This window comes from Lagenorhynchus albirostris, chromosome 5 (genome assembly GCF_949774975.1).
Source record: "Lagenorhynchus albirostris chromosome 5, mLagAlb1.1, whole genome shotgun sequence".
Taxonomy (NCBI): Eukaryota; Metazoa; Chordata; class Mammalia; order Artiodactyla; family Delphinidae; genus Lagenorhynchus; species Lagenorhynchus albirostris.
The window spans coordinates 24446345-24471616 of NC_083099.1; the positions used below are offsets into that span (position 1 = coordinate 24446345).

The window sequence follows — 25272 nt, forward strand, 5'->3', positions numbered from 1 at the left end:
CAATGAAGGGCAGTTTTGCCCTCTATGAGTTATTTGGCAGTGTCTGGAGACATTTTTAATTGTCACACTTGGGGTGTGGAGGATTTGCTCTGGTAGAGGCCAGGATCCTGCTAAAAATCCTACAGTACACAGGACAGTTCCCCATCACAAAGAATTAGCCAGTCCAAAATGTCACTGGTACCAAGGTTGAGAAACTCTGCTGTAGCTGTATATTAAGTCTTAAAATCAGGTAGTGTAAGACCCCCAACTTTGTTCTTTTTCAGAGGTGTTTTGGCTATATTAAGTCTGGCATTTTTATATAAATTTTAGAATCAGCTTGTAAATTTCTACTGAACTGCCTGTTGAGATTTTGATTGGGATTGCACTGAATCTATAGATGAATTTGGAAAGCTTTGACAACTTAATATTGAATCTTCTAATTTATAAACATGTTTGATCTGCCCATTAATTTAAATCTTCTATAATTTGTCTCAGCAAAATATTACAGTTTTCATTGTATAGGCCTTGCACATATTTTGTTAAATTTATCCCTAAGTATTTCATGTTCATATTTGGTATTATTATGAATCATATCTTTTTTTTTTTTTTTTTTTGCGGTACGCGGGCCTCTCACTGTTGTGGCCTCTCCTGTTGCGGAGCACAGGCTCCGGACGTGCAGGCTCAGCGGCCATGGCTCACGGGCCCAGCCACTCCGCGGCATGTGGGATCTTCCTGGACTGGGGCACAAACCCATGTCCCCTGCATCGGCAGGCGGACCCTCAACCACTGCGCCACCAGGGAAGCCCTCTCAGGAAATTTTTGATTAACGTGGAACATTATTGACAAGACCAGAAGTAATTTAAAGAACTATACCACTGAGTAATCTCAATGCCCCTTGTTATGCTAACTGGTTTTAGTATTATTTGTGTGCTAACTTATTTTTCAGTTTATTTGGAGACTGTCTCTGATAATTGGCCTATTATCTCACCAGTTTATAGGTTTTATCATGTACACTCTATTGTGGAGGAACTTGAGTATTTCTAGTTGGTTGCTACAATTGCTTAGGCTTTTGTTTTGTTTTTAATTAATTAATTTTATTTTTGGCTGCACTGGGTCTTTGTTGCTGCACGTGGGCTTTTCTCTAGGTGAGGCGCGCGGGGGCTACTCTTCATTGCGGTGCGTGGGCTTCTCATTGCGGTGGCTTCTCTTATTGCGGAGCATGGGCTGTAGGTGCACGGGCTTCAGTAGTTGTGGTGTGCAGGCTCAGTAGTTGTGGCTCACAGACCCTAGAGCGCAGGCTCATTAGTTGTGGTGCACGGGCTTAGTTGCTCCACAGCATGTGGTATCTTCTGGGACCAGGGCTCGAACCCGTGTGCCCTGCATTAGCAGACGGATTCTTAACCACTGCGCTACCAGGGAAGCCCATACAATGCTTAGGTTTAAACCTTAGATCTATTGGCAGTTTCTTGACATTTTGATCTGGAGTAGAGCTTCCTTGAGAGAAAAATAACACTTTCCTTTTTAATGTGCTCTATTCTATATGCTCAGTAATATCCATGAACATTTCTGATTATGTAAATTCGTAGTGTGGTTGAAAGTTAAGGGAGGCAAGAGTAGATAAGAAGCTATTTCTTCCGCTTATCTGCTGTTCCCAGGCTGAACACGTGCCAGGTTATTGTAGGGCATCTTAGCCTCAAGATTTCAACTGTGGGAAGCCTGGGTTTAGCTGGCAGCCAGCTAGTGGAACCCAACTTAATTTCCTCTGTTCTCCCATGGTCAAATAGGTGAAGATACACAGAGAAGCAGGATTACAACTAGAATCAGAAACTAGAAATACAAATTAAAATATGCCAGGCATCAGGAGGATTTTCTACCAGTAAAAGTAAAGACAGATCCCCAAGACAGAATAGCAGGGACAGGCAGGAAAAAGGTAATTTCCTACCCATCTCTACTGCATACCTACATTTAAGGAAGTAGGTGCTTTGCCAACGAGAGAATTGCCAACTATCTCCTGCGGTGTTGCAACTGCTATCTACAGCCTCCAGGGCTCTTTTTCTCCCTCCCATCTTTCTTATCATTACCTCTCTACTTCCCTTGGTGACCACAGTTCTGTAAAGGCGGGGGCAGAGGTGGACTGGTTATGGTGTATTTTCAGATATGAAGTAGGAAGAGGCAGGGAGAGGAAAACCCATGGGGTGATATGCATTTTTTTTAGGCCCTATACACAAATAAACTCACAAATAAAGCTTTTTATTTTGAAATTTTCAAATATTTACAAAGAGAAGAACAATTTGATGAATGCCCTTGCACCAGTCACCAGCTTAAACAACTCTTGGTTAAGCCCTACTTTGGACTAGGGAAGAACTATATTCTATTTCAAAGTAACCAGGATTAAATTATCAGTCATGTGCATCACATAACAAGGTAACAGGATCAGGAGAGCCTTCATTAGCTAATCAGAACCATAGTAAGGGAGGGGATCCTTAACCTAGAATCCATGAATTGACTTCAAGGCATGACGGACTGAATTGGTAATTAAAATTCCATGTTTTGGAGAGAGAGTATATAATTTTAATGGGATCCTCAAAGAGATCCTTAATCTCCAAAACATATGATAGTCATAGTAATGATGTGACTGCCTAACACTGGAAATACGGCTAAGAGTTGTGTGAATCAATCTTTTCTCCAACTTAAGAACTAAGAGTTAAAAGTCAAATAATGCCCCAATGGACAGTAAAGGGGAGAGACAAACTAGAGTTTGTCTAACTTTTTCTTAGCAAACACCAAACCTAGATAGTTTTCTCAACTTTCAAATAATTGACAGCATTTTTTAAAAAGGCATCATGGGCTTCTTAAGAAATTCTGCAAAATAAAAGAAGGAAATTTTCTATTTAAGACACAGAGGAAAATCATACTTGGAAAAAATTGATAAAGGAAACAAGAAAATATTAGATGGGAGTTGCTTTCTTCTCAGAATTATCTAATGAATCTGAAATAGTATGTAAAAGATAACAGATTGACATAAAAGGGAACCAGCTGAGATATTAGTGAAGATTATAGTAATAATAGCTAAATGTTTATTGAGTACGAGATACTGTATTAAAACCCTTCATGAATTAGCTAATTAAATAATTAAATGATTATTCCCAAGAAAATTGAAGTAAATAGGTTAAATTACTTCCACTGAGATTATACAACTAGTCAGAGTTAGGTTTCACATTTGAATCCAGATAGACTGACTGCAGGGCCCTGGAACTAGAGGAAATAAACATGATTGCAAAGGATCTTGAATCATTTTGTACTTTTCTGCATGTTAAGTTTTCCTCAAGACTACTCAAAACTCATAAATTATGATAGTGAAATTCAATGTACTATTAAAATCCACAATGAAGGAGTCAGAAGATGGTGAATGGTGAAAATCAAGTAAGTGATGTGGAAGAGAAGCTGGAGAAGGTCTTCCAAAATACAGCAATGGAAAAGGGTCAAAAATGAAAATGATAGGTACAGAGGATAAAGACTCAGTATGTAGATAAGTAGTATTCCTGAATAAAGGAGCATATAGATAGAAGAGAAGCAATAATCAAAGGTAAAATGGAAGACTGTTATCTTCCTTGAGCTCAACAAGGACCAAAGTTTACAGTTTAAAGGATTTCACTGATATAGGGAAAGTACTCAATGTATCACTGCAGATTTTGAGGAAGATTAAAAGATGTACTGTAAACATCCAGGCAAGGGGTGAAAAGGGTACTGCTACAAAAAGCAATCTGTTCACTATTAAATAGCGGAAGACAATGGAAGAATATTTATAGTGTTATTATGAAAAAGAAAATGTCTACAGTGTGATTAGACAAAGACAGAAAATACAGGAGATAATATTAAAAATCATCAAGAATAACAGTGACATAATGTAAGACCACCTAATTGGTAATCAGAATAAAAGTGAACACATTAATATATAAGTTTAAAGAACAGAGACTCAGATTGGGTCAAAAAACAATATCTAAGACTTATACTACCTGATTTTGAGGCTTACTATAAAGCTAAAGTGATCAAGACAGTATAGTATTAGGGAAAGAGTAGAAACATACATCAATGGAGCAGAATAGAGAGCCCAGAAACAGACCTATTTATATATACAAATACAGTCAACTGATCTTTGACAAAGGAGGAAAGGCAGTTCAGTGGAGAAAGGAGAATCTTGTCAACAAATGAGGCTGGAATAATTGAAGTCCATGTGCAAAAAAAACTAGATGCAGACCTCACACCTGTCACAAAAATTAACTCAAAATGGATCATAGTCCTAAACGTAAACATAAAAAGATAAAACTTCTAGGGACTTCCCTGGTGGCGCAGTGCTTAAGGATCTGCCTGCCAAAGCAGGGGACACGGGTTCGGGCCCTGGTCTGGGAAGATCCCACATGCTGTGGAGCAACTAAGCCCATGAGCCACAACTACTGAGCCAACGTGCCACAGTTACTGAAGCCCACATGCCTAGAGCCTGTGCTTCACAACAAGAGAAGCCACCGCAATGAGAAGCCCATGCACTGCAACAAAGAGTAGCCTCTGCTTGCTGCAACTAGAGAAAGCCCGCGCGCAGCGCCGAAGACTGAACACAGCCAAATTTAAATAAATAAATAATTTTTAATTAAAAAAAGATAAACCTAGTAGAAGAAAAATAGAAGAAAATCTAGGTGACCTTGGGTGTGGCAGTGATTTTTTAGATACAGCAGCAAAACATATCTTAAAAAGGACTTAGTGAAATTAGCCAATTGCAAAGTTCGGGAATAGTGCACAAAAGGCTGCCCTTAACTTCTGACACCAGTTGTGAATTCACGGTTCTCCAAAGTCACCTTTTAGGTTTGCTAATACTCCGGAAGGACTCACAGAATTCACTGAAAGCTGTTATACTCACGGTTATGATTTAGTACAGCTGAAGGATACAGATTAAAATCAATCAAGTAAAAAGGCACATAGAGGGGCTTCCCTGGTGGCACAGTGGTTGAGAGTCCGCCTGCCGATGCAGAGGACACGGGTTCGTGCCCCGGTCCGGGAAGATCCCACATGCCGTGGAGCGGCTTGGCCCGTGAGCCATGGCTGCTGAGCCTGCGCGTCCGGAGCCTGTGCTCCGCAACAGGAGAGGCCACAACAGTGAGAGGCCTGTGTACCGCAAAAAAAAAAAAAAAAAAAAAAGACACGTAGAGCAGAGTCCAGAAAGTTCCATATGTGGAGTTTCTAAGTTGTCCTCCCCATGGAGTCATGGACAACATTACTTTCCTGGTATTATGTTTGACAGCTCATGTGGAGTATTGCCAACCAGAGAAGCTCACAGGAGCTTTATTGGGATTTGATCATGTAAACCTGACCAGCTACTCATGTGGCAGATTTAAGTCACCATTTCCTCAGGAGGTCAAGCTGATACCACATGGCCCAAATGCCCCCAACCTAAATCTCATTGTTGATGTTACTCAAAGCCTCCACCCTAAATTATATTGTGACTATGTGGCTGGCCCAATGCCTCCAGTTAAGCAAAGACACTTTTATCAGACGAGACCTTCCAAGGGAGCAACTAGGCCCGTGAGCCACAACTACTGAGCCTGCGCGTCTGGAGCCTGTGCTCCGCAACAAGAGAGGCCGCGATAGTGAGAGGCCCACGCACTGTGATGAAGAGTGGCCCCCGCTTGCCACAACTAGAGAAGGCCCTCGCACAGAAAGGAAGACCCAACACAGTAAAAATAAATAAATAAATAAATAAACTCCAAGGGTTTAGAGATTACCCCCCAGGAGCTAAGGGCAAAAGGCAGACCTGTCTTTGGGTAAGATTAAATTCTTTACTACCTAGACTTGTATCCAAAATATAAAAAGAACTTAACAACAAGAAAACAAACCACCCAATTAAAAAGTGAGCAAAAGATCCAAACAGACATATCACCAAAGAATGTGTACAGACAGCATATAAGCATATAAAAACACACTCAATATCTTTTATAATTAAAGGATTGCAAATTAAAACAATAGTGAAACAGTGCTACATACCTTTTAGAATGAGCAAAATCCAAAAAAAGCTGACGATACCAAATTGTTGACAAGGATGCAGAGCAACAGGGACTCTCATTCATGGTTAGTGGGAATGCAAAATGGTGCAGGCACTTTGGAAGACAGTTTGGTAGTTCCTTACAAAGCTAAACACTCTTCTAGAAGTTGTTCTTCCGGATCCCATTATCCTTTATATGTCTACTTATGTGCTTAATCTCCTATTTATAACTAATTTCTCATCTCTGCCACCCCACTAAATGGACACCTTCCTCACATTACTTCAGCTCTATCACTGGGTACCTGACAAAGAATACCCCTTCTCCTCAAGCATTCATGGAACATTTATAGAAGGTAACCATGCTAAAAAACAGAAAAATCTCAATATAGTCTATAAAGCAGAAATTTGATAGACCGTGTATCTGGCGACAGTGCAATAAAATTTGGAATTAATGAAAGAAGTCCACTTGTCATTTCTTTTCCTAAATAGCTACTGAATCAAGGCAGAAACCTCAACTGCAATGACTATCAAAAATAACAAATTGTAATTTTATATAAATACACACATATACATATATTTGTAGGATACAGCCAAAGTTGTATATGTGCATTTTTTTTAATTAAAAAAAATTTATTCACTTATTTATTTATTTTTGGCTGCGCTGGGTCTTCGTTGCTGCGGGTGGGCTTTCTAGTTGCGGTGAGCGGGGGCTACTCTTCGTTGCAGTGCGCGGGCTTCTCATTGTCATGGCTTCTCTTGTTGCGGAGCATGGGTTCTAGGGCGCACAGACTTCAGTAGTTGTGGTGCTAGGGCTCAGTAGTTGTGGCTGGCGGGTTCTAGAGTGCAGGCTCAGTAGTTGTGGCGCACAGGCTTAGTTGCTCCACACAGCATGTGGGACCAGGGCTCAAACCCGTGTCTCCTGCATTGGCAGGCAGATTCTTAACCACTGCGCCACCAGGGAAGCCCTGCATTTATTATTTTTCAATGAAAGAAAAAATGTATTCACCTCCCAAATTTAGCCAAAGGTTAGCAACAGGAGGCATGTAATAAAAATAAAAACAAAATTGAGCAAAATCAGAAGATAGAAAAGTGTAGAATTGAAAGATCCAGGTAGATTGGCCATAATAAACTCTAGGAAGTCACTTAGCAAAATATTGGAATATTAGGAATATTAGAGAAATATTAGAAATATTAGAGGATTTTTAAAATTAACGTATCATATAATAATTATGTTGAAGAATTTGAAAATACTGATAAAAAATTATTTGGAGGAAAATATCAATTACCAGATTGATATTTTTTTAAGTAGAAAACTTGAAAATTCTAATTATGTTGGTAGAAATAGCAAATGTTGTCCAAAGAATTTACTTTAAAGAAGACTCTATTCCTGACAGTTCTATGGGCAAGCTTTTCCCTGTTTCTAAGAACAGATAATCCAGCCAATAAAACATGCAAAGTATAAAACCAAAGACTTCCAGTACATGGAACAAAACTGATTTAATTCATAAATAAAACTTAACAGTACAGAAGGTTATAAACCAATTGCACAACTATAGTAGCAAAAAACCTAAGTATTAGCAAATAAAATTAACATTATATTAAGAGAACTATATGCCATGAACCAGAATTTGCTTCAAGAAACTAAGGATGGTTGGTTTAATATTAAGAAATTACCATTAATATATTTACATAGGTAGATTAAAGAGGAACCATATTTTTCTCTGAAATACTTTTCAGGCTACATTTTAAAAGATTTGGTCACTTTTTAAAAAAATATCCTTATGAACTAGGGGTTAAAGGTATTTTAAAATATATTTTTTAAATGTCTATCATTAAGTTATTAGTCAATACTATATTTAATACATTTCCATTAGAAACATACTATATTTAATACATTTCCATTAGAAACAGACATTCTCATTTAAGATAGGAACAAGATAAGGAGATTCACTGGTACCACTATTACTTATTTGGTTTCCTGTTGTTTTGTTTTTTAAAGTCAGATTTATTGAGGTATGATCTATGTGCAGTAAAGTTTACTATTTTTTGGTGTTTTTTGTATATTGTATATTTGGGGCCTGCTACCTTGCTATAAACTCATTAGTTTATTAAAATTTATTACTTTTGATAGCTTTTTTGTAGATTCTTTTGCATTATGTCTACCAGCATTCTTTGGATAGATACCACTTGTTTGTAATGTATTATCCTTTTTTATCTATTGCTGGATTAAGTTTGCTAACATTTTGTTAAGGATTTTTTTTTGGTACTTTTTTTCAACTTTTTGGCCGTGCCACATGGTATGTGGGATCTTAGTTCCTTGACCAGGGATCGAACCCGTGCCCCCTGCAGTGGAAGTGCAGAGTCTTAACCACTGGACTGCCAGGGAAGTTCTGTTAAGGATTTTTTATGGTGGTAAAATATACATAACATAAAATTTACTGTTTTAACCAATTTCAAGGTATACTTTGGTGGCTTTAAGTACAGTCATAGTGTTGTGCAGCCATCACCACCGTCATCTCTAGAACTTTTTCATCATCTCAAAATAAAACTCTACACATTAAATAATAATTCCCTATTCCCCTTCCTCTAGCCACTGGTAACCATTGTTCTAATTTCTGTCTCTGAATTTGATGATTCTTGGTACCTTATATAAGTGGAAACATACATTATTTGTCCTTTTGTATCTGGCTTATTGCACTTAGCATATTGTTTTCAACGTTCATCAATGTTGTAGCATGTCTCAGAATTTCATTCCTTTCTAAGACTTGTTAAGGTTCATGAAGGATATTGGCTTGGAATTTTCTTATTATTTCTTTGTTTAGTTTTGGTATCAGCCTTGTGTTGGCCTTATTAAATGATGTGGGAAGTGTTTTCTACTGTTCTGTTTTCTGGAAGAGTTTGTATGTAGCCATGTAGGCCTGAAGTTTTCTTTGCAAAGAGGTTTTAAACTGGAAATTCAATTTCTATAATAGGTATAGGGCTATTCAGGTTGTTTTTCCTTGAGGGACCTCTGGTAGTTTGTATCTGTCAATGGATTTGAAAATGTGTTGTTCAGTTTCTAAATGTTTGGAGATTTTTTTCCAGAGACCTTTTCTGTTACTGATTTCTAGTTCAATTCTGTTGCTATCAGAGAACATCCTTTGGAGATTATTTGAATTGTTTTGCAGTTTTGAAGTTTGCTTCACAATCTCTCCCATGGTCTAGCTTAGTAAATGTTGCAAATGCACTGAAAAGAATGTGGATTTTGCTGATGCTGAGTGGAGTGTTCTATAAATATCAGTGATGTCAAGTTGATTGCTAGTGTTGATCAGACTTTCTGTATCCTTTCTATCTGTCTGCTTATTCTGTTAATTACTAAGAGAGAAGTGTTGGTCTCCAATCATGATGTTGATTTTTCTATTCTGTGAGTTCTGTCAGTTTTTCCTGCATATATTTTGAAACTCTGGTTTTGGGCACATGCACATTTAGGATTGTTATGTGTTATTTTGTTCATTTGTTTGTGCTGTTTTCTTTTATCATTATGTAATACCTGTCTTTATCCCTGGTAACATTCTTTGTTCTGGGAATCTCTGAATTTACTTAGGGTCTCTAGATAATTTATATTTAATATAATAATTGGTATGATTGAATTTAAATCTGCCATATTGTTAGTTTTTTTCTCTATATCCCATCTGTTTCCTGTTCTGTTTCTTTCTTTTTCTTGATCTGTTTTGGATAAATTGAATTTTTTTTGTGATTCCATTTAATTTACATTCTATTTTTGCTTATTTGTTATACCTGTTTTTAAGTTTTTGTTTTATTCTGTTTTGATATAATCATTTATTTGTTTTATTTTTTAGATTCCACATATAAGTGCATACAGTATTTGTCTTTGTCTGATTTATTTCACTGAGCATAATACCCTCTAGGTCCATCCATGTTGTTGCAAATAGCAAAATGTTATTCTTTTTTATGGCTGAGTAGTATTTGTGTGTGTGTGTGTGTTACATCTTCTTTATCCATTCATCTGTTGATGGATACTTAGATTGCTTCCATTATCTTGCCTATTGTAAATAATGCTACTGTGAACATTGGGGTGCATGTATTTTTTCAAATTGTGGTCTTCATTTTCTTTGGATATATACCCAGGAGTGGAATTGCTGGATCAAATGGTAGTTCTATTTTTAGTGTTTTGAGGAACCTTCATACTATTTTCTGTTGTGGCTGTATCAATTTACATTCCCACCAACAGTGCATGAGGATTCCCTTTTCTCCACATCCTCATCAATATTTCTTATTTGTGGTCTTTTTGACAATAGCCATTCTGACAGGTGTGAGGTGATACCTCATTGTGATTTAGATTGCATTTCTCTGATGATTAGCATTGTTGAGCATCTTTTCATGTGCCTGTTGGCCATCTGTATGTCTTTGGGAGAATATCTATTCAGGTCTTCTGCCCATTTTTTGATTGGGTTTTTTGCTTTTTTGATATTGAGTTGTATGACCTGCTTATATATTTTAGATATTAACCCCTATTGGTTGTATCATTTGCAAATATTTTTTTCCATTCAGTAGATTGTCTTTTTGTTTTGTTGATGGTTTCCTTCTCTGTGCAAAAGCTTTTAAATTTAATTAGGTACCATTTGTTTATTTTTACTTTGTTTCATTTGCTTAGGAGACAGATCCAAAAAATATTACTGCAATTTATGACAGAGAGTGTTCTGCCTATGTTTTCTCCTAGGAGTTTCATGGTTTCAGGTCTTATATTTGTATACAGTGTAAGAAAATGTTCTAATTTCATTCTTTTACATGTAGCTGTCCAGTTTACCCAGCACCACTTACTGAAGAGATTGTCTTTTTTTCCCCATTGTACATTCTTGCCTCCTTTGTTATAGATTAATTGACCATAAGTATGTGAGTTTATTTCTGGGCTCTCTATTCTGGTCCATTGATCTATGAGTCTGTTTTTGTGTCAGTACCATACTGTTTTGTTTACTGTAGCTTTGTAGTATAGTCTGAAGTCAAGGAGTATGATAACCTCAGCTCTGTTCTTTTTCAAATTGCTTTGGTTATTTGGGGTCTTTTAGGAATATTCTAGTTTGTGTAAAATGCCACGGGTATTTTAATAGGGATTGTATTGAATCTGTAGATTGCCTTGGGTAATATGTTCATTTTGACAATATTAATTCTTCCAATCAGTGAACAAAGTGATCTCTCCATCTGTTTGTGTTGTCTTCAGTTTCTTTTATCAGTGTCTTGTAGTTTTCCGAGTACAGTTCTTTTACCTTCTTAGTTAAATTTATTCCTAGGTATTTTATTCTCTTTGATGCAATGGTAAATGGGATTTTTTTTGCTTAATTTCTCCTCTTCTGATGGTTCCTTGTTAGTGTATATAAATGCAGCAGATTTCTGTATATTAATTTTGTATCCTGCCACTTTACCAAATTCATTGATGAGTTCAAAGTTGTTTAGTGGCAACTTTAGAGTTTTCTATGTATGGTGTCATGACATCTGCAAACTGACAGTTTTACCTCTTCCTTTCTAATTTAGCTTCCTTTTATTTATTTTATTTTTTCTTGTCTGATTGCTCTGACTAGGACTTCCAATACTATGTTAAATAAAAGTGGTGAGAGTGGGCATCCTTGTCTTGTTCTTGATCTTAGAGGAAAGGCTTTCAGCTTTTCACCTTTGGGTATGATTTTAGCTGTGGGTTTGTCAGAAATGGCCTTTATTATGTTGAGATATGTTCCCTCCCACTTTGATGAGAGTTTTTATCATGAATGGATGTTGAGTTTTGTCAGAAGCTTTTTCTGTATCTATTGAGATGATCATATGATTTTTGTTCTTCAGTTTGTTAATGTGGTTTGCCCTAGAGTGTACATCTTTAAGTTATTACAGTCTGCTTTCAAAGAATTTATACCATACCTTGTATACTTCCATTTCCTCTCTCCTCTTTTGTGCTGTTGTTAGCATACGTTTTATTTTTACATAGTTATAAGCCCTGTAATACGTTATTAGTGTTCTGGTTTAGACTCTCAATTATCTTTTCAAGTGATTAAAGATGAAAGATAGGAAAAAATTTTTCTTCCAGTCTAATAATGAGAAAGTTTAAATAGTTATTTTAAAGCCCCTGTCTGATATTTTCAACATCCAGGTCACATATGAGTCTGTTTCTATTGGCTGCTATATTTCTTGGCAGTGGGTTTTTTTTCCCTTTTGTGTGTGTTTTACAATTTTAATTTAATGCCAAACACCTTGTACAGAAGCATAGTAGAGCTTGAAATAAGTAGTATTTATACATGGAAATGGGCACACTTCTACTTCGCATAGGGCAATTGTCTGTGGGATTGAGTCAGTCAGTCAGGAGTTGAGCTGGGTGTGGGTTTTGATGTTGCCATGATTATGTTCATCGTATCTCAGAGGGAAAAAGAGGTTGAACCTTTAAGAAAAATCTTGGTCTTTGGAAAGGGGAAATGATTCTGAATAGTGCATGGTGGTAATTACTAAGTTTTGTCTTATGGCCAGACCTATTCAACTCATTGTGAATCCTATGAGAATAGAGTGGGTATGGTTTTTATGAAGACAACAAAACAGTTATCTTTTAAAACATAATTGAACAAGAATCATCTTGTTAAGACACAGGCAGTGCTGCTTATGTGTATCTCTTATACGGCAGTCTAGTAAGGGAGCAAAATATTCTTCCTTATTTCAAAAAAGGCAAAACTTGAAGCTTGGCATTTTATGGATGCCCAGTGTTTCTGCAGAGGAAGGGGGAGGTGATCTGTGCCTACTGCATTGCTCAGCAGCACTTACTGGAAATGAGCTTTCATTGAGGCCATGAAACAGACTAAGGTGGTGTTTCTCTAGCTAAGATACACATTGTAATCACCAGAGACCTTTAGAACAGTACTTCCCACCCTCAGAGGTTCCAGTGGAATTGGTTTGAGATGTGACTAGACATGAGATGTTTAAGTTTCCCAGGTGATTCTAATGTGCCGCCAAGGCTGAGGCTCATTCCTCTAAAGGCTCGCAGAAAGCCCGTGGGCTGTTGGAGACTTTGTAGGATCTGGAAGATTTGCATTAGCAGATGGAGGAAATACTAGTGATATATAAATTACTATCATTGCTGTGATATACAGAAAAGCAATTGTTTTATTATGCTGAGAAACAACTTAGCACAAGGCAAGTCTTGTCTTTTAACAACTCAGTAAATGAAAGTTATTCCATATTCCTAGCAGAGAAAAATAAGTATTTTAAAGTTGACAATTCCTTCCAAAGCAAATAACAGTTATGTAATGCCATTTCAATCAAATATTTTTAGAGTTTTTAAAAGCCAGTAATGTCACTCACTGCCCAGATCTTGGTGCCTAATACCGTTCTCCAATAAAAGCATCCAGGACTCCTTGGAAAAATAGCTAATCTGTGTTTGCACAGGAAATATACAAAATGAACATGGTATCAGAAAGTAAGGAAATATTAAAAAAAAAAAAAAGTGGAACATGCCAAAGCAACACAGGAGCCAACCTGAAAAAGATCCCAGGGGCCAAAACTGGAGCAGTTTGAGCAACAAAATAAATAACGTAATGTTGGATTTTAACCTAAAGTATAAAATAAAAATAAACAAGTACATAGTCATATGAATAAGTGACTGAATAATTAAGTGGGAGAGAAGAGACAAGTCTCCCGTACAGAATTCCAAAAAATTTATGTAGGTACTCCCTACTCAAGGAGGTAGAGCTTTAACCCTCCAACCTCTCCTTGAGTGTGGGCTACATTTATTGCAATGCTTCCAAAGAGTGACTTGTGTCTGTATGGGGACGGGGGAGAAGTAACTTTACAGTGGGGAAGCCTAGAAACACCAGCTTGTCCAGGTGATCCTCAAAGTTAATGTTAATAGTCATAAGTCATTCTGATAGCATGTGTCCTCGATATGATGTGAAGAGATCTTCCTCCCGATAACCCATACCCCTAGCCTAACAATGAGGAAAAAAAAAAATCCGAAAAACCCAGATTGAGTGGCTTTCTACAAAATGCCTGATCAGTACTCCTCAAAACTGTCAAGATATTCAAAAACAAGGCAGATCAGAGACCAAAGGAGGCTTAGTAAACACCACAGCTAAATGTCATACAACTATATAAATTAAATATTGGCATTACAAGAAAAAACGGGGCAGCAGAGTGGGAAATTCACAGAAGAAATGCAAATGGATAATAAAAATATGAATATATATTCAATTAACCAGTAATCAAAATGCAGATTTAACTGACAAAGCCGATGTTTGCCAGTCATATTAGCAAAGTGAGTTTTTTGTTAATACTCACTTTGGGGAGGTAGAGGAAATTATGGTAACTCATAGAGTGATACAACCTCTTTGGAGGCTAATTTGCTCAGTACCTATCAAAAATCTTAAAAATATGCAACCTCTGACTCAACATTTTTTCTTCTGTGGATTTATCCTAATTAAAGAAAGATCTGTGGGAAGATTTTAACAGAGAATGTTTACCATGGCATTGTTGATAAGAATGAAACATTGGAAGCAGTGTGATAAATGAGTATATTGTGACACTGTTGTATGGTGGTATTCTATAGATATTATAAACTAAGCAGTTTATTAAGTTCAGAAAGTTAAGCCAGCATATACAGTATGATTTCCTCCCTTCCTTTTTTAGAAAAAGAAAAATATGTAGCATAGAAAAGGAATTGATATATGTATATAAGATATTAATTATAATTATTTCTGGGTGTTTGAATTATAGATGATTTTAACTTTCTCCTATGTGCTTTCATATATTTTATAATTTTTCTGCATTGTACATGTGTAGTATTTTGGACATCATGTAAAAAGCTATTTAAAAACAAAATCTTATGCCTCTATCAAATTAACAGACTTTCTTAAGATTATGACCTGTGTTGGCAAAGGTAAGAAAAGTTGGTTATCTTCATTTCATAGCCACTTCTTGTTATCCTGTTTATTCATTTCTTCTTATCTACTTCTATTAGGAGTGTGAGTCAGTACAAGCACTCTGTGGGAAAATTGGTAATACTTATCAAACCCCTTAAAGTAATTTACAGTCTTTCACCCAGTGGAAACCGTTCCAGGATTTTGTCATTAGAAAAGAAAAAGATATGAGTGTAGAAGTGCTTATTACATAATAGTTTATTAATGCAAAAATATGGAAACTGTGGAAATATCCATTTATAAGGAAATAAAATATGATACATCCACACAGTGGAATATTATGCAGTCATGATTGTGTTTTAGAGAATATTTATTGAGGTTTGAGAATCCTCTTCCTTTTTAGTCTTCTGGTCAGAATGGCATTCATGATCCAGATTTTTTTTTTTTTACATCTATATTAGAGTAAAAAACATTTATTGATAGTTGTAATGTATCATTTTATAGATGAGGAAATGGGGGCTTGAAAATGTTAAATGAGGTGCCCAAGTCATGTGGCTTGTAAGTGGCTGAAGTAAGATTTTTATTTATTTATTGGCTGCATTGGGTCTTCATTGCTGAGCCTGGGCTTTCTCTAGTTGCGGCGAGCGAGGTCTGCTCTTTGTTGTGGCGCGTGGACTTCTCATTGCAGTGGCTTCTCTTGTTGTGGAGCACGGGCTCTAGGTGCATGGGCTTCAGTAGTTTGGGCACGTGGGCTCAGGAGTTGTGGCTCATGGGCTCTAGAGCGCAGGCTCAGTAGTTGTGGCGCACGGGCTTAGTTGCTCCGCGGCATGTGGGATCTTCCTGGACCAGGGTTCGAACCCATGTCCCCTTCATTGGCAGGTGGACTCTTAACCAATGCGCCACCAGGGAAGTCCTGTTGTATACTTTTTAAATACACAGTGTATATAGTTTTAGGTTCACAGCAAAATTGAGCAAAAGATACAGCTGTTTCCCATATACCCTCTGTCCCCACTCCTATGTGAGTTTTTTTTTTCTTTCAGTTCTTAAAATTGCTGTAAAATACACATAACAAAATTCACAGCCTTAGTCATTTTTAAGTATGCAGTTCAGGGGCACTGAATATATTCATAATGTTGTACAGCCATCTTTAAGACAGTCATTTTAAAGTCTTTGTCTGATATATCTGCCATCAGGACTTTTTCAGGGACAGTTTCTGATTTCTTTTTTCCCCTTGCATTGGCCATAATTTCCTGTTGTGATTTTTCGTTGTTGAAAACTGGGTGTGTAGATCTAATAACGTAGTAGCTCTGGAAATCAGAATTTCCCTCGTCCCCAAGGTTTGCTGTTGTTTGTTAACTGGCTTTGTTCATTTAAAAAAAAAAAAAATTGTTGTGGGCTGTCACTGTGCCAAGGATCAGCCTGAGGTGTAAACTTAAGGTCTGCTCAGGTCTTTTCTGAGCCTTTCCCTGGGCGTGTGTGGTCACTTTCTAATTTTCCCAGATATGCAATGTCCTAGTCTTTAATGTCTGGCTGTGGAAAGGGTAAAAAGAGAAAAATGAAGGAGGGAGGGAAGGCCAGGAGTCCTTTCAATCCCCTGGAAGTCACTTCAGCTGGAGGGGGGCTGGCGGGGGCTGGGTGGAAGGATGTGAGGAGTTACAACAGCAGTGCTGCCCACTTCTTTGTCTGCACCTCTGTGAGCAGAAGCAGCAGTCCCCAACCAGGGCACGGATGCCTGATATTTGGAGACCGGGCCCTTTTTGCCCACCCTGGCTCCCACATGCTGTGTGCAAACTGCTCCAGGAACAGTGTACAGCTGCCAGCCACATGGCTGGGGTTGGGGGAGGGGTAGCTACTACTGCACCATCAGCTATAAATTGACCAAAATTCGCTGAAATTTACCATCCAGGCCTTCCTCTGGAAGTTGCAAGACTTCCTTAGACTCCAGAGTTTCAGAAGAGTTGTATGAGACAGATTCTGCCAGTGCAATTGTTGCCCAGGTGAATAGATGGATTCCTGATGCTTCCTATTCCGGCATCTTCTCAGAATCCTCTTTCCAACATGAATTTTTAGGACAGAACTGCAGCAATATCTCTGGCATATTTGGAAAACTATTACAGAAAATTGTGGATTACTAACGGAGAGGACAGCTAGTTGATGGTAATTAGTAATGGAAAGTTATTAGTTATAAAAATTCATCTGGGTCTAATCATTAAGAGCCTGAAAATCGGGCAAAAGCAGATAAAATTTCTTCTGCTGTCAGTGGAGTTCTTTTAACAGATGGGAAGCAACTGAAGGTATTTGATCAGTAAAGGACACTTATTCATTCATTTATTTGTTTAATAGGTATTGTTTGAATATATACTGTGTACGAGATGGTTTTTTAGACAGGAAGGGTGGAGGGATGGAATGGGAGGGCTGGAGAGCCAAAAACCCGTTGTGGAGGAATTCACAGACATGTAACTTACAAAGGAATATGATGTGGGAATAGGAATATGGGAACTTAAAATAAGACCAGGTCTCCTTTAGGGAATTGGGAATATCTTAATTGAGGAGATAACATTTTATGGTTTTGGAGGAATACTAGTTTACCAGGTGAAGAATATTGAGAGCTTAACAGTAAGGTCATGGGCTGCTCAGGGAATGGTAAATAATTCATGCCTCTGGAGTTGTGGGAAATAGACCTTGAAAAGCAATTTGGGATCTGATCATTAAGGGTGTAGTGTGATTTATTTGATGAGGGAAACATCAGAGATTTTTAGGCAGGGGAACTGAAATGATTTTCTTTATTTTTTTCTCATCTGGAATAGCTTAATTGGCATTAATGAACTAATATTTGACATAAAGAACAATACTAGATTTTAGTAAGACTTTTTTTTTTTTTTTTTTGGTGATACGCGGGCTTCTCACTGCTGTGGCCTCTCCCGTTGCGGAGCACAGGCCCCGGATGCGCAGGCTCAGCGGCCGTGTCCCACGGGCCCAGCCACTCCGCGGCATGTGGGATCTTCCCGGACCGGGGCACGAACCCGCGTCCCCTGCATCGGCAGGCAGACTCCCAACCCCTGCGCCACCAGGGAAGCCGTTAGTAAGCCTTTTGATTACATCTACTCATTGAATTTATATCTCTAATTAATATCCATAGACTTTAAATGTGTGGACTTTAAGAACTGGATTAGAATCATAGTTCTACCATTTTGTAGCATTTATACAAGTTATTTGATGTGGTAAACCTCCATTTTCTCATCTGAATTATTGGGCTTCTTAAGTTTCTGGGCACTATTGACAGGGGGGAAGTAATGAGATTTCTGTTGAATGGGGAAGAAATCAAGTGAGACTCTCCACTGGATGTAATGTAGTCTTGAGTGTACTCTACGGACTGGTGGAAGGCCATAAAAAAGGTGTGCATTTAATCTATAAGAGACAATTAGTTCTAAATAGGTTTTTGTATGCTGGGCTTAAGGATTTGGACAAGGGAACCACTGAAGGTTTTTAAGCAGGAATCCGTATGATCCAGTTTTTCCAAACTGCTTCAGTTGTATCCCAGTATAATTATTAATAGTGTGCCCCCTTTAACTCTCAATGGTTAACCCAGTGTGGATAATAAATTTTGTGGCCAGTCACCTTCTAAAACAAAAATATAGTAAGAACAGAGAGCCGTGGTTGAGCCATTTAGAATACAAGTAATGAGAAAAAAATAAAAGGAACCCCCCTAGAAGGTTGGAGTGAAAGAGAAGAGTCTTTACAAAAATCTTTACAAAAGCCAAGAGAGGATAATTTTAGTGGTATTAAGAACGTGAGATTTGTGAGGTCAGCAAGGTCACATTCGCAAGGTTATGGAGCATAAGTGTACATTGATTTTCCAAGTAGAGCTCCTTGTCTACTCTAGACAGTACAGTTTCATTTGGGCACTTGGAGAGAAGCCAAATTGGGTCGTTTCTTTGAGGCTAAGGACTCTGCCCTTTATTTTTATATCCCTAGTGCCTAGCACAGTAGGTATCATGTAGGAGGTACTTGGTGCTTTTTTTAAGAATTGAAATATAATTAATCGTTTGTAAAAAGGTGAAAGAGCAGCTATGGATATCACACTTTAAAAAAATTCCGTCAGACGGAAAGGAGGATGTTTTTAGTTGGACAGCAGTTAGAAAGGAAAGAGCTCTGCATCTTAAACGTTAAGATGAACTCAGTGAAGAGGGAAAAATTAAAATTTCTGAAAAGGGAAGGAAGTTTGAAAGCTAAAGTTCTTGCCGCTTAGGGAAGAGTCTATTACAAAGTGAACAGTGTGGCCTTAAAGAGATAAGTGGATAACATACCCTCACCTACCCTCCAACCCCGCCCCCAACCCTTTGATGATTTAGGAATATTCTAATGAAAAGAGTACAGACATCAGAGTCAGAAAACCTAGAGCTAAATCTTGACTTTACATTTTACTAGATTAGTGGCAAATCATTTACTCTCTTATATTTAAATGATTCAGCTAGAGATTTTAGTGGCATCTGTGAGATGCCTGGAAACCCCTTCACAGATCTCTTCCTCATCTACCTAGCTACTACATTTTCGTGATTATGTCCTTCTGGCCACAGTTGATTGTTCCCCAGCACATCATCGCTTTGACAGCATTTCACTGGCCAGGACGAGCGCCTGACCCAAATTCCGCCAATGAATGTCTTCCTGGTATGTTAAGAGAGGGTTAGTGGAATCTGTAAGATATAAAACTAGTGACTCGTCAATGACCATGTTTCCCACCAGCTGAAGAATACTGATCTGTAGTGAAAGAGAATGATGCTGGCGTGAGAGAAAAATCAGAGGTAAAAGAAAGGAGTCAGACAGACCCAGTCCTGGCAGCCTGAGAGTTCCTGAGACCCTGCTGACCCCTGACCCTCCTAGTTTGTTTCTCTAACCTTTTCTTGCATTCGGTGAGCTAGCCAGTTGAGCCAACTAATTTCTTTTCAAGTCAGACTAGTATGAGTTGAGTTTCTTTACCTTATAACTCAACTAATACCTGAATTTGGGTGAAGTGTTGTGACTCCAATGCTCATGCTTTCTCCACTGTAACATATTCTTTCTCTAGGGCTGAAAATCTTTGGTCTAAAGTTCTGTCCCTTCCTAACTTGTGAGGGCTTTAGTGAACTATGTCTGTCCTCTCTAGCGCCTTTGGTCTCTTCCCTTTCCATAGAGCCTTCTCTGAGGTACTGGCAAATGCCTCCCTCATCCTGGAAAGCCTTCGCCTTGATTCATTCGGCTCCGCTAATTCAGCTGTGACTAAAGCACGCAAAGGGATTTTGGTAGAAGATAAGTTTAGAAAGGGGCCAGATTGAGGAAAATTTAGACAGCAGTTTTAGGTCGTTTGCTGTTATTGTCTAGACCAAAGATGTTTAATAGAACTTTCTGTGATGATGGAAATGTTCTGTATCTGCAAGCTGTTAGCCACATGTTGAGGACTTAACATGTGTCTAGTGCAACTGGGAATTGAATTTTTAATTTTATTTAAATTTAATCAGTTTAAGTTTAAATAGCCGTATATGGCTAAGGCTACCAATGTTGATAGTGCAGCTCTAGCCATCAGGAGGTCATCAAAAGTTGTATTTCTTATTTCTTTTGTTTTGTTTTTTAAATCAGGGAAATGATGTGTGTTTTAGAAAAAAAAAACCAACTGGAAACAATGTGGTCATTTGGATGGTGAGGAAGAGGCAAGAATAGAAAATCACTTTCTTTTCAGGATGATGATGCCTGTAACAAGGATGGGGAATGTAGGAGGGTGAGCTGCTTGGGGACAGTAGACGTGGAGCTCAATCCTGCAGAAGTTGCGTTGATGTCGTGGGACTTGTAGACAGATGTCCAATAGGCCATTGCAATGAGAGTATAGAGCAGAGAAGCCCAAGACTAGAAGTATACATTTTTGTAGTCGTCTACATAGAGGTGACAAAGCCATAGAAATGGGTAATGTCCTCCAAAGAGGAAATATAAATCTTGGAGAAACGAGCATCAAGGGCAGAACCTTGAAAGATGTCTACATTTTAAAGGTAGAGGAAGAGGAGGTGCAAAGGTGAAGTTAACTATGGTCACTATGCTATACATTAGATTCCCAGAACTTATTCATTTTATAGCTGGAAGTTTAGATTTAGATTACTTCCATGTCTTAGCTATTGTGAATAATGCTGCAATAAACATGAGAGTGCATAGAAAAATACTATATGATATTTTTAAGAAACCGACACTTACCCATGTGAGTGGTAGCAGGAACTCTTTGCTTTAGGCATAGCCCTCATCAGGGAGATTAGACATTTTACTTGAAAATGTGAATAAATATGTCCCTCATGATATGGATCTGGTAGATAGTTATATTTAGCAGGCATGGGGCAAGTAAAAACTATTATTGTGCTATCATAGTGTAATTTCTGCCTATAGAATCACAAATGTATCTGTAAAATATGGTTAATCTCTGGTCAGATGGCCAATAGACATAGCAAACCCTAGTCCAAATAAGTTAGCTTATAAACTTGGGGAAGAGAATGGCTTGTCCCCTTTGGTGTTTGCTAGATAATCAGTAGTTGTAAATAATATAATGCTTAAGTAGATTTTCTTTCTTTCTTTTTTGGCAACTCTGGACGGCTTGCAAGATCTTAGTTCCCTGACTGGGGATCGAACCCAGGCCCCCTTCAATGGAAGTGCAGGATCTTAACCACCAGACTGCCAGGGAATTCCCTTAAGTAGATTTTCTATCTAAGATTAAGGAGAAATTGTTTGGGAGAACCTACATAAGATGCATTTTATTATGCCAGTGGGAAGACTCATGAACTTCCCCACCATGTGTCGTACACTCATGAAGGCGTACAGAAGGTAGTGATCAAGCTGCCTGCTGAGAAAAGCTTGGGAGTAGATTGAAGAGCAGTGTGAATGAAGAATTTGGGAGTTGAAAGGGGGCACTGGCAAGGAAGGGAAACAGAGACAAGTAAACATGGTAGAGAAGGGCTTAAGGTCAGATCTCTGGAGCAGACAATAAGGAGCAGGTCAATTTGCTGCCTACCTCAGTGCCTGATGCATAGTAAGTGCTCAATAAGTATTTGTTGAAGGAAAGATGAATGATGGTTACGGAGAAAAAATATTGCTCCTGCAGGACCAATGGAATCCTCCTTTGGCCCAATGTTATTTTATTCATTACTTGACCTCAGTCATCACAATGTCTTCCTGACCTTGGGTTACTGTTAATTTATTGTTAGAATACATACTAACTATTCCAGGTAGAATATTTGAACATGTAATCACTGTCCAGCCCTGGGGGCGGGGGAGGGGATGCTCTGCCTACTTCCTACTACTAGAAGTAGTAGGATCGCAGTGCCTGAGTATTAGAAAGTTTAATTTCCTTATAAGACTGTAGCAGAGTAGGTATGACAATATCTAGACCCTGAATATCCTGGCCTTGGGTGACATGGGCGATCACTTCTGGCTAACCTCACAGGTTAGAGGTATGTGCATATTTACTCTGTGTGGTTTCTGGTAAGGTGATCAAGAATGGTGAGAAGCAGCATAGGGAGATTAAAATTATTTCCAAATGTGGGTATATAAACAGATGTAACCATGTTAGATTTTAATACACAAAACTGATTGGATGCTGGGTAATTTTCAAGTTTCTTCTTTTTTTATTCAAAACTCCTCTGAAAACTGATAGTCCACAAAACCTTAGTGTATAGAATTTTAACTGATGCCTTTACTCAAATATTATAGTGACCTCATTTGATATTGAAAACAGATTTTAGAATCTGAAAAGATACAGAGCCATAGAGGTTGTATTTTCAGTTTTAAGCTAATATGTACTTGCAGCTCAATTTAGTTTATACCCTATGCTATATTATTTTTGACATATCTCTGTGTGTATATAAGTGTAATATGTCGTACATAGTCTGTTTACAAAGAAAAACTTGACTAAGAAAAAGCTCTGTTTGATCTGTTTCATTCAGTATATGTTTATTGGGGTGTCTAACAGGCTCTGTTTTAGCCACTGGGGATATAGCACTAAACCAAGCGCAAGATCCTTGCCCTGCTGGAGCTGTTGTCAAGACATACTTTCAGAGAGGAATATTTCAGATTAGGTGGTACCTAATCAAAGAAGGAAAGGTACCTTATTCATCCAGGGGAGTTACACTTTCAGGGAACTGAGATATAAACCACTGAAGGCAGGGATTTTCATTTGGCTTTTGTTCACTGCTGTATCCACGGAGCCCAAAATAGTGCTTGGCTCATATGTCCGTTGACTGAAGCGTTTATTGTTTTGAATTTGTATAATCAGAGACATGTACTTTGATAAATGATCTTTACACCGAGCTGGTTGAAAATTTTATAGTCTCCTTTACCTTATTTTTATGTTTGTTACCTACTTTCTCTTCCTCTTGGGGCCCATTGTCAGGACGCAGGCACAGCTTATTAATATTAATAATTAGTCATATGGTAATCTGATATTGCAAAGGTTAGATTTGGAAAGGAATTTAATAGGTCATCTTTTGTTCAGCTTCCTGCCTAGGAAAAACCGAGTAAGATAATTAGGTATGTATTTTTAATTAATCATTTAAAAAACTAGGACAACATAATTGGGTTCTCTCGAGAAAATGGAGAAAGGTACTTAACCCTAGATACAAAGGTACTAACCTGAAAAAGTTAGAACTTCTAACTGTGTGGGAAAGTGAAAAAAATTCGAGCACCACTAAGCTGCTCTTTGTTGATATCAGAAATGGGCCTGTCATTCATTTTGGCATTGAAGCATAGCCTCCTATCTCAGGGGGCAGAACCAGGACTTTTTTTTTTTTCCTCCCAGAGGAGCTGGACAGTTATTACAGGTTGAAAAGCCTGACTAGTTTTTCAAGAGTTTCTCCTCCTTTTTTTTCTTCCCCCTGAAACTCATGGTGCTTTTGCTCTGCTTTGAAGATGCACTGAGGCCTCCTGCTTTGTGACTGCTTTGGAGCCCGCAAATACCCTGACATGTATAATTCGAAATATGCAGGTTTCATAAGTAAGTTCCATCTTGGTGTTTAGCCAGTTAAAATTCAAGTTATTTTTAGAAAAATGTTAGGGTGGAGTTAGGCAGCGGTATTGTTTCACCACTTTTATTTTAAGCCTGTTTCTGAAACAGTAAGACCTGTACTTGGTTCGTTTTTAAGTGTCTTTGTTGCATGAGACAGTATTCATATGTCTTTTAAAAGCTAGTAATGAAACTATTTTCTTGAGCATCTTTTTAGTTTTACTGAGAAGTATTTTAAATTGAGTGTTTCTGAGCTCGATTGCTCATGTCTGACACAGTCTCAAGTTTCCACTGAATGGTAACAAAGACTGTAGAGTGTTGTTGGTACTGCAGTGAGAGGCATGCTTCATTAGACCAGGTAAGAGAGATCATTTTGTTTCTTACTGCTGGGTGCGTTTTTACAGGGTTTATTTTATATTCTTTCAACAGCAGCAGTGTTAAATTGATAAATAGCCAGGAGCACGCTGAATTCAAGACGTCCTTGCTTGTTGCAGACAGGAAAGCTACAGGGTATGGGGGTTGGGGTGGGGGGGAGGGGTAGAGTAAGCTTAGTTTATCACTGTTACTTATATAAATCAATTTAAATATAAAGATAATTCTGGAGCTCCATTTTCTCCGTGCAAGAACTAAAGAAGCAGTTAAAGAAATGAATAATATTAAAGGTACTTCGTGGTTCTTACTTGTGAGTGCAATTCAGATGTGAGTTTTTACTTTCATTTCTTTCCAGTAGTTAATAAAATAAGCTTTGCCTCTAACTCTACATTTTTTTTTCCATTTACGAAAACTTTGAAATTGTCAACAGCAAAATATGCTTCCTCAGGATCTTTGAAATAAACCTGACACTTACAAAAACATTTCAGCTTTTATAGCTGTTTCATTCTCTCTTTTTCCTAGTACATTTTTCTTAAAAGTATTTGTGCTTTGAAAATGTCAGCTGTATTCTAATGAAGCTCAGGCATTGTTTGCTCATAAAGGGGCCGGTGCATTCCACTGCTTTATGGTTTATTATGAGGCACAGTGTGAGAGTTTGGGTGGCACCATTTGGTGTCTGCCTCTTGGGGTAGTGACTGCCATTATGTTCGCGTTGGATTGGCAAAGAAAATATAGAGTGCAAGATCCTATATGAATCTGGATCCTGTGAAGAAAATCTTTACCATAAACAATAGCTACGTGAGCCTGGAATGTGTGACAACTTGAGCTGATCACTTCAAGTATACTCTTGAAGCCTGTATTTTAGTTATAATTAATAGTCTCCCAGTAACATCTCTGGTTTTGTGATGTATGTAAATAACATTTACTCATTATTTGAACTGTAGTAAAGTGAATGTCTCTAGGTAAACTATGACATTTTAAATGGACACGGTACAATTTTCAAT

The 25272-nt window shown here is 37.9% G+C and overlaps 1 protein-coding gene across 9 annotated transcripts in view; it reads left to right on the forward strand.

The window, feature by feature from the left end:
• Positions 1 to 25272, forward strand: part of TFDP2 (transcription factor Dp-2) — a 164961-nt gene that overhangs the window by 72608 nt on the left and 67081 nt on the right. The window contains exon 1 of one of the 9 annotated variants that reach the window (XM_060149706.1): positions 24205 to 24254. The exons of the other annotated variants lie outside the window; for them this stretch is intronic. The gene's annotated coding sequence lies outside the window, so the exon portion shown is untranslated. Of the gene's footprint in view, positions 1 to 24204; positions 24255 to 25272 lie in introns of those variants that run through there. 9 annotated transcript variants of the gene reach the window in all.